Raw genomic sequence first — 12,125 nt, 5'->3', positions numbered from 1 at the left:
ATGCATGTCGGTTGCATGTGTCCTTTACACTTGCATTCCATGTGCTTGTTGCATTTCATGGTGTTGATCATGGTTGTAGTGATGTCACCATGTGGAAGTTGATGTTGTTGTGGATGCATTGTCATGAGTGTATGACTCATTATATGTTATATGTCGCTTACATGTATCATTTTTGTATGCTTGGTTACATTCTTGTATGCTTCATTACATGTATCATTCTTGTAAGCTTGGTTTCAAGTATTATTTGTTTATGCTTGATTATATGTGTTCACATGTGTGTGTGGTTGATTACGCATTGCTTATGCATGTTAATGTTTGCATGTGGTCAAGTGTACAGTGGTGTAATGGTTGTTGTCATGCATGAGGGTCTGGTATGCATTGTTGATGAGGTCATGTATTGATGACTAGACTCTAGCTAGAATGATGATAGGTGTTGATGCACTTATTTGTATATGTCTATATGTTGTTATGATTATGTTATACATGTATCACGTTGATTTGATGATCTTGCAGATGACACATCCTCCCCGAGCTATGCTAAGGTATGTTGGTTTGTTGTGATTTGGTTTAGCTAACATAATATGCCTTGCAAAAAGAGATCAAATGGCTAGCAAGATGGTAAACTGCGAAGACTCTCCCTATGAATCAGATGAGCAGCGTGGTGTTGGGCACTCTTCTGATTTGACAGACACATTGAAAAGTTTGAAGGAAGAAATAAGGAGTTGTAAGGCAGGCAATGACAAGATCATACATGCACAAGAGAAACAAATAGATGTTTAATATACTTCTTCAGAGTTTGTTAGAATTGCAGCAACAAGGGCCACTTCAGATCAGCCATGGACAGGAGGACAAAACTAATGGGGCGTATGGCAATAGGTCTCATGGTGGTCACATTTCAAATAGAGATGACACTATTAGAGATGGTAGATTTTTGGATACTCTATACAAGAGAGGTGATGGATACATGTACTATTCTAGTTATAGTTCTAATAGACATCATGATCGTCATCGTTATCATCCTTACAGGAGTGATATGGGGTACTTTCCAGATAAGTTTAAGAAAGTGAAGTCAGTTACTTTTGATGGAGATGTGAAGAAGTTGGAAGATGCAGAGGCTTGAATACTTGGGATGAACTAATACTTTGAGTTGCATAATTACACAGATAACATGAAGGCCAAAGTAACGATCTTCAGGTTGAAAGGTAAAGAATAAATTTGGTGGGAATATGTGAAGCAGGTTAGAGACATCAAGGCAGATGACTTGAGTTGGCATGTGTTCAAGAGGCTTTTCAGGAAGAAATACTTGTCAGAAAGGTACTATGACAGTAAGGCCAAAGAGTTTTATGAGCTAAAGATGGGATCAATGACAGATGAAGAGTACACGACCAAATTTCTGGAGCTATTGAGGTATGTATCGTATCTTATAGATGAGAAGGATAAAGTTCATCGATTTGTCAGTGGTTTTCCATTAGCATTCAAAGATCATATTGAGTATGATGAGTCTCGGTCACTTAAGGAAGTCATTGGGAAATTGAAGCATTGCTACGAACAGTCAAAGCATAAGAATGAATCTCAACAAGGATGGAAAGGGAAAGACAAAGGTAAAGGTAAATGGCAACCTAAAAGAGAAAGGCCTCAAAATGCATGGGAGAAAGAAAATATGGCACCTCAAAAGAAGTTTAATTCAGCTAGACAGGGACATGGATCACAACAACGACACATAGGTAATGATATTGGAAGGTTGGAGTGTTGTACATGTGGTGAGGAACACCTTAGGAGAGATTGTCTGCAGAATCAAGGTGGTAGGCCTAAGATATACAGTGCACAGGAGGCGTAGACTATTGGGGATGTGAGGCAGAGTATTCCTCGTATTTATCTAGACGTGGACAACAAACAGGCAGAGCACTAGACATCTATCATTGAGATGGATGGTAAGATTTGTGTTCGAGTTATTTCTATTTTAATTGACCCTCGATCTAACTATAGCTATGTTAGTCCTGACTTGGCGGATAAGCGTGGTTTGAGTAAGGAATTGCATGCAGAATCCTGGTTAGTGCAGTTGGCTACATGTATAAAGAAGCAAGTTCATCATTGCGTAAGATCTTGTGTATTTGATTTGAATGGTATTCCTATCATAGCACATCTAAATGTATTACCGTTGGGATCATACAATATATTGTTGGGCATAGATTGGTTGTATCTTCATAAGACCAAAGTGGATTGTTATGACAAAGCCATTGAGTGTGTTGATGACAATGGGGAACCAAGAGTCTTACAGGGTAATAAGAAAGCCACATCAGTTAGGATGATGACAGCTATGCAGGCAAAGCATAGTCGCAAGAAAGGGTGTGTGCTATTTACAGTGCACATTTCTAGTGACAAGGGTAAGGAAGTTGATTGTGCAGATGTGTTGAGTAGGTGCCCAGTTCTACAACAGTTCAAGGATGTATTTCCTGAGGATATTTCAGAGTTTCCACCTCACAGGGAAGTAGAATTTTCTATTAAGGTAGTGTCAGGGGCAGCTTCAGCATCAAGAGCACCTTACAGGATGAGCACGCCTGAGTTGGTAGAATTGAAGTTACAGCTAAAGGAAATGTTGGACAAGGGATATATTAGACTAGGTGTATCACCTTGGGGCACACCAGTATTGTTTGTGAAGAAGAAAGATGGAACTCTCATATTATGCATTGACTACAGGCAGTTGAACAAAGTGGCAAAGTTGAAGGGAGCAGCATTGTTCTTGAAGATTGATATGAGATCTAGATATCATAAGGTGTGCATCAAAGAGGAGGACATTTACAAGACAACTTTCCGGACCAGATATGGGCATTATGAGTTTGTTGTAGTTCCATTCAGTTTGACTAATGCTCCAGCTACATTTATGTGCTTGATGAATAGTGTGTTGCATTCGTATTTGGGTAAGTTTGTTATTGTGTTCATTGATGACATATTGGTATATTCTAAAAATGAGGAAGATCATGCTGAACATTTTGGTATTCTTGGAGGTATTCTTAGCTAATTTTGGAGGGCTTTGGCAGTTAATCTTCAGGAAGAATGAATTACCCAGTTGTTGTGGGTGCTCACATTATTTGGGGTCAATTTTGGAAGGTTGGAATTAGGCTCAACCCTTTTTGGGTTTTTCTAGGTTTATTGAGGAGAGGCCAAGATTAATTTGGATGAATTTTCTGAGCACTCTAGTAGGGTCAAATAAGTGTCTCTTTCCAACCAGCAACTTTTGGTAATATTCCTCCATTTTGTGGGTTTTCTGGTTTCAAGGATTAAGACCAATTGTTTTCTGGGTCTTGTGGGAAAAATTAAGAGGATGATAAATCAGCAATTTCAGTCCAATCTAGGCATTCCAACAAGGGACTCGAACCAATTCCAGATAGTGGCAGTGGCATAATTGTTGGGCCAGCATAGAAGCTAATTTCTAGGCACTCGTGGAAGGTTGAGGAAAGGATTTTGGGAGTTGGATTGTGCTAGGAGCTTGAGGAGATCATCAAGGGAGTGGATTTCATATTTTTGGTGAATTGGAAGGCTACTTCATCACATTTCTAGACAAGTCGTATTTTCCATCCAGTTTGAGGAGGATGTGGTATTTGGCGTCAATTTTCGGAGGTCAGTTCTAGGCCAAACCCTTTCTGGGTTTTGGTGGGTTTATTGAGAGGAGTCTGGGGCTAATTTTGCATGATTTTTTGAGCACCAGAGGTGAGAATTTCAACAGCATCTTTCTAGCAAACAATGCAATTTTTTGTGGTAGCGCAGGGCCTATTTGGGGCAGCTCACTCTCTCTTCTAAACGTTGCATTTTCTCACCTAGGTCTTATCAATCTTTCTCTTGAGGAAAGCCCAGGTGCACTCCTTCCATACCATTGTACTCTTGCTCCATACATTTAATAAAACGACTCAGTTGTGTGGTATTTGTGGAGAATTCATGGGTGTTCACCGATTTTCAGAAATTTTGTGCTTGCATGTGTTATTTGCTTTGTATATCACTACTTTTCCTATTTTGAAACATTATAATATGCATGCAAATTATAATTATGCAAAAACAGAGAACAGTGAAATAAAACTCACAAACCACAAATTAACACAAGATATAACTTAGGAAACCTTTTCAAGAGAAAACCCAAGTGGAAGGTGAGGTTGCTCTGCTCTCTTTCTCTAAATAGAAAATGGATGGAAGTACAAATAAGTGAGGCATGTGGTCTGTGGGCTGCTATAGTGCTCAAACCCTCTCTATTTTCTCTCTCTCTATCCAATCTCGACTACTCTACTCATCTATGGAACAAAATGCACTAGAATAGAATTGAACCCTTTTCCTCCTAGTGGGTCGACTATAACACAACCTGATAGCTTACTAGTGGTTAAGTTTGACACCTTCAACTCTTAACTAGAGTTATAATGCAAATATTCTAGGTTCTTCTTCACCATGATCACATGGTTAGCCCATTTTCCATGAATAATTAGGGATGACATGGCATGCTCTTGAATTGTGGTGGTCAAATAGGAAGGTCAAATTCCCACTGGCATAACTTTTTCTTATGGGCTCTTACTGAGGCAATTCATGCATCATTGGAAAGTTATTTATGTGTACAATAGCGCTAGGGGCTGCCACACTTAAGCGACAAAGTTTTGGCCCAAAAAAATGCCATTTGATGCCTCAAACTACTTTTGGAAGGTTTTAGACCAAAATTCACCAAACTAGGACCCATAAGTAAAAATGTTCTTGTGAATTTATTCCTCCTCTTTTCCCACTCTAATAGCATCAAGATGGATGAAAAATAATATAATGATCCAACATGGATCACACCTCCCCATTTTGGGAAACTTTTGGTCCCCAAAAGCTTCTACTAAATGAGGTGATAAATTTTTCCTCCGCCTTCTTTGGGGTGTGCCATTTAGATTTTCCTAGAATTTGCTCTTTCAACCCAATCTACCGAAGTTAATTTTTCCCCTATTGTGTATTTTTGGACCTCCTCTACAAAACTATATCCTCTATCAACTTTGCTTGAGCATTTGGTGTTAAATTCTCTACAGAAGGTAGGACTTATTCCTCTTCTCGATCCAACATGGAAGTATCTTAGAGTTTTAGATTCTCTACATTCACCATTGAGTAAATGTGCATGTATGGGGGTAGACTAATCCTATAGGCATTATCTCCCATATTTTCCATTGTCTCAAAGGGACCATATTGCAAAACCTTGATTTTCTTACTAGGACCTTGTAGTTTATCCTTGTTCAATTGTAACGATACTTTGTATCCCACCTTGAAGGACTTCTCTATTCTGTGTTGATCATGTGTGGCCTTATATTTTTCCTATGACTTTTGCAATGTCTCTTGTACTTGTATATGGATTTTTTTGATCTTCTCAAAAAAAAAATCTGCCCTTAATACATCCCCTATAAGAGCCTACGCCACTCCTCTTTGTTGTCCATATGCAATATCTAAAGATGAAGCTGGAAAATATTCAAAAAAAATGGGGACTTACCAGTAGAAGTATGATATGATATGTTATAATATTGTTGTATATATACCATATTTTCATCCCAAATATTTGGATGCTTTTGATTATAGTCCCTCAAAAGTTGCACTAAAGTCCTATTAATTACTTCTGTCTGCCCATCTATTTGTGGATGGAATGTTGTAGACCTCTTCAATTTCATATCCATATTCTCCCACGATGTAGTCCAAATTGCACTGAGAAATATTGTGTCCCTATCTAAAATGATGCTCCTTGGTATCTCAAAGTGCACCCAGACCTGTCCAAAGAACAAGTTCATTGCTTCTTTTCCATTAATGGTCATTTTACAGGATATTAGAACACACATCTTGTTGAATCTGTCAACTACCACAAACATGAATTCGTCAACCCCACCCCTAGTTGTTGGTAAACCTCCCACAAAGTCCATGGAAATGTTTTTCCAAGGATGAGTGGGTACAAGCAAGGGACAATATAGAGCCTATTTCTTGTTAATAAGCTTGTTGGTAAAAAAAAAATGCATCATCTTATGAATCTAGCTACATGTTCTTTCATCTTGGGTCAATACATATGTATTTGCAATATGGACACTATTTTCCCTACACTAAAGTGTCGTGCAACCTTATAGGTGTGAGCCTCTCTAACGAGTTGTAGTTTTTCACCTTTAGGAACACATAACTTATCCAAATTGTAGAGTAACTCATCCTAGAGATGGTAGTCAACTATGTTGTCACAGTCATGCACATGACTCTAGCTCTGCAATTGTTGAAACACCTCCTTGAAGTCCCCATATTCTAAATTTACCTCTCTATATGCATTATGGGTGAATGTATCCATGTGCATTAAAGTTCCCAAAGCTATGATATTCGATGTGGGTGGCCTTGAAAGCATGTCAACCAACTTGTATGTGATTCCCTTCTTGTACTTGATCACTAAATGAAACAATTATAGAAACCCCATTCACTTGTAATGTTTGGTCTCTTGTAGCTTAATCTGGGCCAATGGAAACTGCAGTGGTTGGTGATCTATCTAGATTATTATGTCATTTCCCATTAGATAAGCTTTCCACTTCTTCAAAGCTTGCACTAGGGCATAGAGCTCCTTGTTGTAGGTAGGGTTGTTGAGAACCACCCCATGAAATACTTCAGAACGGTAGGATACAAGACTTCCTCCCTGCTTCAAAACAACTCCCATAACATACCCACTCACATTTGTCTCCACTTTGAAGGAAAACTACAAGTTCAGTAATGCCAAAACTGGTGCTTGATAGATCTTTTTCTTTAACTCCTAAAAGGCCCTATGTTGATCCTTCCTGCACTAAAAACTCTTGCCACTTATTGTTATGGCATGGAGTGTTGTTTCTACTACTAAATACGAGACTATGATTTTCCTCAAGTATTGTGTTGCCCCAATGAAACTTTTGACCTCATAAACGTTAGTATGCACTAGCAAATTCATGATGGCCTCCATCCTAGAACAATCTATCTTCAACGCTCTAACACCTACCACACACCCCAAATACACCAAAGGATATTGTGAAAACACACACTTCTTGAGACTTTCTAGTAGTTGATGCTTCTTTAATGTCTCTAGCACTTGCATCAAATGTGAGATGTGCTCCTCCCAAGTAGCATTGCATACCAATATGTCATCCAAAAATATACAATAACAAATGAATCTATTAGATGGCACATTATATCATTCATTAACCTCATAAATGTAGATGGTGCATTGCATAGGCCAAACAACATGACTAACCACTCATACACCCCGCCTAGCTTTGAAGGCAGTATTTCAGGTATCATCTTCTCTTAATCGAACCAGGTGATATCTAGACTTTAAGTCTAGCTTGGTGAAATACTTAGATTGCTATAACTAGTCCAACAAATCATCTATTCTAAGTAGGGGGTACACATTCTTAACCATAATTTTTTTTTAACACCTTGTAATTGATATACATATGCTAAGTCACGTCCTTCTTTAGCACAACGATGATAAGTGACCCACAAGGTGAGGTACTTTGTTGAATAACACCCTATTCCAATAGCTTATGTAGTTGCTTCTTCACCTCACTTGCTTTTATGATAGACTGCCTGTACAACCTAATGTTTGGCAAAAAAAAGTTTCGAAACAACTGAATCTCTTGCTCTACTTCCCTCGTGGGCACCTTTTAGGCTCCTGGAACACACCCCTGAAGGCATATAGCAACTCTTCTAGTTGTTTTCTTTGTTGCTTAGTACAACCCTCGAAGGATGACTTATCTCTCACTGACTCTTCTACTGATTTATTTTCTCTTAAAAAATAATAAGGTATATTTCTTGCAAGATTTGATCAGATTCTTGGCTTGGATGGCACTTATCAAAGAAATTTTGGACTTTCCCTTGTGTGCATTGATGTTGAATGATTTTCCATACTTGATGAGGCGGTGCTAGTTGGCTCTCAACATGAAGATTGCATCATGCATGTACATATAGGGACTTCCAAACACCACTACACATACATCAAGAGGAAATACAACTAATTCTACGTCATTAATAAAATAAACATTAATAACTCATGTGATTTTGCACTATTTGGTTTATTTTTGCATCCTTATTTACCCATCCCAATGGATGTGGGCTTGGATGATCACAAAATTTCACTCCTAATTTGTTGAAAAGATCTGTTGCAATGAGATTTTCTTGTGATCCCAAGTCAAACAAAGAATTAATAACTATCTTCATGACATGTATCTTTATATGGAATAGTTTGGTCTTTCTGTTATCTTCATGTTGATGAAGGATACTCATATTCACCTCCTTTTGCCTTGATGTACAAAAAATATTCTCATTCATATCCTAGTTGATTTTCACTTGATTACTCGAATTTGTGGCCATGAGATTTTTCTTTCTAGCATCTTTCCTTTGATTCTTCAGGTTGAGCTTTGGATGCAACTTCCAACACTTCTTCTTTGTATGATCATCAATGTTATAATGGTTGATATGATCTTTGCACTGATGTGTGTGGTTGTTTTCTTTTTTTCCTTCCCAATTTTTACTTCTTCTTCCCCCTCGAAAGCTTCCTAGTGCTCTTGCTACTTTGACCTAGTTGATTGTGTTTCTTCTGGTCTATTTTCTCTAGGTATTGTGTCTATACACAAGCCTCATCCATTGATATGGGCTTGAAAAACATCACTTACTTTTGCAAATGACTCAGTGGACCCCACAAATACTTGAGGCGTACATCTAGGTTCTTTGGGGAGATAGCCAACATTATGGCCATCTTTCTAAATTTTAGGGTGTGCTTTTGTACACTTTTCCTAGCTTCTACTTGAAGTAATGCCACTAGATCAATTGGCCCTCTACATAACCAATGGAGTAAGATTGTGACTTTATGAGGGTTTTGAAATCCTCCCACTTAGTCACTAGAGGATCTACCTTCAATTATTAATGTGGATTTCCCACTAGGTCAGGGCATGGCCCTCTTATTTCAGTTGAGAAAACAAAATCATCTATTCTTCCTCTATATGATGAAAGCTTAAATAAACTTGTAATTGTTGCAACTAGTGATTTAACTTCAAAGCGTCAAGATCACCGTGATACTACTTGATGCTAACCTTCACTTCCATTTTGAATGGGGACTAGAACAGTACATGTCACTTGAACTAGGCTGATCATTTTCAAGTCCTTTCTTAGATTCCATCTTTGATTCTTCCTAATTTGTTGATCTCCCCTATGATCTGACCTTCGCGTTAGAACCTCCATCTTCTTTGAATAACTCAAGCTTATTGGCCAGGGATTCCATGAGGAGGATCATATTATGATTTATATCCGTGACTTATGCTTCCAGTTGTGCAAACCTCTCCTCTACGGGATCATGAAGATTATTCACAAATTCATCGCCATGACTGGGGTTTTATGACTTTGAACTTAATCAATCTAGATTCCTTGCAACTCCCCACAATACACCTAAAGAAACATGCTCTTATACCAATATGATCTATATACTACCATGGAGATTCAACTAGACAATTTGTCACAACAAATGTACTATAATATATTAAAATTTTTGAAATCTACACTATGAGGGCTTATTTCTCCTTATATTTTTAGATATGTCAATTATTGTTTAGTGCATATGCATGCAAATTACAATTATGTAGAAAATAGAGAATATTGAAATGAAACTCATAAACTACAAATTAACAGAAGATATAACTCGAGAAACCCTTGAGGGAGAAAACCCAATTGAAAGTGAGGTTGCTCTACTCTCTTTCTCTAAATGGAAAATGGATGCAGATACAAAGAAGTGAGGCATGTGGCTCATGGGATTCCATAGTGCACAAACCCTCTCTATTTTCTCTCTTCCTATTTACTGTCAACTACTATGCTCATCTTTGGAACAAAATGCACTCGAATAGAATGGAACCCCTTTTCCTCCTAGAACCCTGATTATCACACAACTTGAATGGCTATTAGTGGTTAAGTGTGCGCCCTTCAACTCTTAACTACAATTACAATATAGAATCTTCTAGAGAATTATTCATAATGATCAATGTGGCTAGCCCATTTTTCATGAATAATCGGGGTTGATATGGCATCCTCTCTAATCATGGTGGTAAAAGCAAGAAGGTCAACTTCCAAGTGGCATAATTTTTTTCATATAGACTCTGATTGAGGACATTCTTACACCATTGGAAAGGTATTTGTATGTAGAATAGCACTAGGTCTTGAAACTGTAGCAATAAAATGCTTCATTTGACTTATGCCTTAGTCAAATGGAGAAATTCGATTTTCCACATTAGCAGGATGACTTGGATTGTAGTTAGCTAGAGTGACATGGCCTTGTCGACTATTTAAGTCAGCGAATTTTAGTTTATAGGCTAGAAGTAGAGTTGTGCATGGGTTGATTGCTAAAATTTAGCAATCTAGTGGAGTTATTGTTAGTTAAACTCAATTAATTGAGATCTAATTCTTAGTGGAGTTAGTAGGAGTTCAGTTGAGTAGTTATAACAGTTGTTACCTCAGTGAACTCTTAGTTAACTAGTCAATGAGCTAAAAATAAGTCCAGTCATGCATGGAATTCGAATTGCCTAGTTGAGTGGATGGAAAAGGCACATTTGTATTTATAATTATATACTGTTGAGTGTACAGATCTTTTGTACTAGGTAGGTGATCAATTCCCCTTGGATTTGTGTAAGGAAATGGGGAATTTCTCTATTTTTTAGGAGCTTAATTCCTTCAAAATTGTGCAAGGAAATAGGAGGTTGGTTGAGGCTTGAATTGGCTAAGTGTTGGCCAGAGTAGGTTAGGAAGCAGGATAACAATTTTTGTAATTGTTTCTCTTTCTTATCTGAATTAATGCAAAGCAACAAAGGGGTTTTTCCCAGTTGGGTTCCCCTGTAAAATTATTGTGTTCCTCGTGATTTTATGGTTGCATGTTATTGCATGTGTTTCTATTGTGTGTTTTCCTTTCTGCAGAATAGTAGAAGAAATTTTTGTCTCTTGATTTCAGTTTGATTCCATTAGCAATAGAAATTTCTTTCAATTTCTACACTAGGGGGTGCCGCACTTAGAAAAAAAACGTACCCACAAAAAATGTTGTTTTATGCTTCAAACTGCTTCCAGAAGGTTTCAGACCCTAATTCACCAAATTAGGACCCACTAGTAAAAATGGTATTATGACCTAATTCCTCCACTTTTTACACTATGAAAGCATCAATATGGATGACAAATAATATAATGATCTAATCCAGATCACAAATCACCCATGCAATCACTAGAGGTAGAGCTTTATAAGGTCTAGTTATAGGGTTCCCACACTGCTAACTCATACACTCCTTCACAAATTATCCAACCCCCACTACCCTACAGTATATTCTTGAGTCCAAGCAAACCCTCAAATTCCTTCCATAGGGAACCAATATAACTACAACGACAAGTTTTCATCACATACCTAACAAAGTATGCATCCATTAGGTCCATGCTCTAAAAGGATATGTAATATATTAACTTTATAATTTATTATGGGCATGGGTTCTATAAATAAATGTCATGAAATGAAAAACGAATGTTAAAAATATATATATTTTTGTAAATCTTTTCCTTAAACAAGTTAAACTAAAATACATTTAAATATATCAATCCATTTCTACTTTATTTATTCACTTTATTATTATACTATTACTAACAAAAATATATGAAATTTAATGACATCTTAGAGGGATCTATAAACTATAGTATATTTATGTCTAAACAAACCATAACAATATATCTTCTAATAAATTTTAATAATTCTTCAATAAAAGTGGTAAATCTGCTTCTTCTATCTTATTGCAAAAAAATTGAGTTACAAAAATTTAAAACGCACATTTAACCAAAACTGATGGTACCGAAATCTGCCCTAAAGAAACCCACTTCAATAAAACTTCAACAATTGAATGGCTTTGGCTACACTTTATTGATTTTTTCACCATAGAAGAAATTACATGTACAAGGACTCTAATTGAGCAAAGAATCCAAGCTACTACCATATTTCCTCCCTTTGCCTCAACTTGAATTCTTCATTCACTCTAAGAATGAGATATCAGACTCTAGACTAGCTTCTCTCAGCTCTATCTCCTATTATTTTTGCTATTGCAAAGAACTCATTTTAAACATATCCA

Source organism: Pinus tabuliformis, chromosome X, assembly GCF_031772625.1.
Source record: "Pinus tabuliformis cultivar Carrire ecotype Pingquan chromosome X, CPIR1, whole genome shotgun sequence".
Lineage (NCBI taxonomy): Eukaryota > Viridiplantae > Streptophyta > Pinopsida > Pinales > Pinaceae > Pinus > Pinus tabuliformis.
The sequence above is the reverse complement of the archived record's forward strand: the minus strand, read 5'-3'. Positions refer to the sequence as shown.